Source organism: Taudactylus pleione, unplaced genomic scaffold, assembly GCF_031769625.1.
Source record: "Taudactylus pleione unplaced genomic scaffold, aTauple2 ptg000230l, whole genome shotgun sequence".
Classification (NCBI taxonomy): Eukaryota; Metazoa; Chordata; class Amphibia; order Anura; family Myobatrachidae; genus Taudactylus; species Taudactylus pleione.
In genome coordinates, this window is record NW_028284632.1 from 799,623 (window position 1) to 802,688 (window position 3,066).

Consider the following 3,066-nt stretch of genomic DNA (forward strand, 5'->3'; position numbering starts at 1 on the left):
ATACCTCTTTCACACATATAAAATACCCCTGTTGATCAGCAAATCACCGGGTAAAAGTGATTTACCCGGTAATTTACTTTTCTCTGTGAAAGGGGGCTCAGGCTAGAACCGGCAAACTGGCCCCGGCACTCAAAAGCCTGGTAAAAGCTGGAATTCTGAACACATTCTGTGTGCAAGGGGTATAACATTTTACTAAGACACAAGTCTAATGCTGGGTACACACTAGTCCAATGGTTCTCAGGACACCACACAGTTCACGTTTTCTAGGTCACCCAGCAGGTGCATTACTCACTGACACATATTAAAAGATCCACACGTGGAGCTAAATATTTCACTTGTGATTCTGTGAGGAGACCTGGAAATCATGCACTGTTTGGGGTCCTGAGGACCGAGTTTGAGAACCTGTGCACTAGACGATATGTCATCCGCAAAGCCGTAACTAGACTTTTTGGTGCCCTGTGCCAGAAAGAGCATTGGCGCCCCCCTCATTTTTCAAAGGGACATAATGCATCCAAAAAAGGGCGATGGCCTCATGGGGAATGGCCAGGGAAGAGATAGGGGAGGCCAGGAGATGCTGGGGATGAAATAAGAGGAAGCTACATGTGAGAATGATAATAAACAGAAATTTGACAGGCCCAAACAGCACCCCCTGACCTGTGGTTCCCTGTGCAATGGCACTGGCCGCACTACCCTAGCTATGGCCCTGGTCATCCGATCCGGTGGATCAAACGACATATCGTCCAGTGTGTTCAGACTATGGGGTCTATTTATTAAGCCTTGGATGGAGATGAAGTGAATGGATAAAGTACAAGCCAACCAGCTCCTAACAGTCATTTTTCCAAACACAGCTTGTGACATGGAAGTTAGGAGCTGATTGGCTGGTACTTTATCTCTATTCACTTTATCTCCATACACTGCTTAGTAAATAGACCCCTATGTCACTGACTATGCGCGCTCCCGTGCTGTGTCGGTGACATCGCCTGTCGGATTTGCATGCAGGTCCTGACGGGCGACATCGTCAACGTGGGCCATGCTGCCGCGCCGTCACTCCCAACATCGGCAAGTGTGTATGAACTTGGCGATGCAGGGACCCCTGCCGGGTCCCGCTGCAAAATAGGTCGGCTGGGTACACATCAATAAATGTATATATTGATGTGTACCCACATCAAAAAATAAATAAATATATATATATATATATACGGTATGAGCACATTTACATGGCATCCCTTTAAGTGACTGAGCATAACATCGGCAGGGCCTGAGCCAGATCCTACATGCAAAATGTTAAATCTCATTTGGGGCTCAACATTTTGGGTCTGGCTTTTTTTCAGCAAATTAATTACTATGGCAAGACCCTAATATAGCGATGCATAACATTTTGTTACTTGCTCAGCTGTAATATTTTCATTATATGCTTATATTTTATTCATATGCTTCTTTTGTGGTATTCTGTTTTTGTTTTTTTTTTCTTATACATTATTTCATAATATTTTCCTCTATGACCAAATATAAGTATACCAAAGCCTCTGCATGGAAGGAGCTCGCACCTTTTGTAAACACATCTGTGGAGGAATTGGTATTTTAATACCGGCGGTTTAGCTGCCGTTTCAAATCCCGACAGCGGATGCCCGTCAGTTGAAGATCCCGACTGGGGCAGGTGAGTGTCATCTTCTGCCTCTGGCCAGAGACTGCAAGAGAGCAGAAGAACTCTTTCCTGCCTATAACCTCCGTAGGCTTCAAACAGTTTACACCATCTAAAGATGATATAAACTCCCCTGGCTAAACTCCGAAAAGCTTTAACTTTTGGAAAATTTGGTACATTGGGCTGAGATCATGGTCTCCATTGAATAATGGGGACTGCAATGTTCAGTGATTAATTAGTACTCTAATTGAGATTTCTGGGAAATCTCCTGAATTGTGCTATCAGTACATAAGAACAATTCATAATATTATGCAGAAACTGTAGTTTCTGAAAGATTCTAAGAAAAAAAGCTTGATAAATAGGCCCCTTAAACACTACGCTGCAAAATTTGTATGTCCTGAATACTGATATAATACAACTCATTAGTGTATCTATACTGTACCTTCCAGAATGAACTATTTTGCTGGTCTAGGTATAGTAAGTAGTACTGTAATAGTGGAGGTAGCCATTTTTTTTTTTTGCTGACCCAGTGTTCAGGAAACACATTTAGCAGGTTGTAATTACTTCACTGAGGCATAAAAATATGATCTGACCTAATATTGTCACTAATTTTTTATTTATTAAAGTGATATGGTTTTTGGATCAACAAATAAGTGGTAAACTTTAATGTTACATTTATTTTAATTATTTTAGCCCAGGTTATCTTCATTACATAAATGGTAAGAAATGGTTCATGTTAAACAATATGATCTGGTTTTTTTTATTAATTCCCTTATTGTTTTAATTTCTCTTATTGAAACCTGAGGAACTTGCTCCAATTACTCAGTGCAGTTCTCGGACTTTCTCAATGCGATTGTCCAGAGCTCCTCACAGGGAGTCTTCAGCTGCCCCAATAAGGAATCGGAATATGACAACTTGGGTAGCCCATAATGGCCACATCCAAACAGAAAACATTAAAATGCTCCTAGTGCAGTGGTTCCCAAACTGTGCGCTGTGGCACCCTGGGGTGCCTCAGTACACTTGCAGGGGTGCCTCAGGTTGGTGGTTCAGCACCAAATCAAATTATTGATAGTCAATGTAATGTAAATATGTGCACAAACCTGTCCCCCACCACATAACTGAGCCTACGGATGACAGGTAAGCACAATTTACTTCACTACATTTTTTTTTTTTTTTATTTCTCAATAACAAACCTTTGGCCTAGGGGTGCCGCGAAAACAATGCTGATACTCTAGGGCGTCGTGATTCAAAAAAGTTTGGGAACCGCTGCCCTAGTGCATAACTGCTAGTATCAATAAGTAAAATAAATAAAAGTAAAAAAAGTGCCCGCTGGCCCCAGCCTAACGGCAGGTGGGTATAACCATTTTTCTTGCCCGTATGCAAGATTAGAGCAAAGCAAAATTTAGGGCTATTTAATAGGAAGC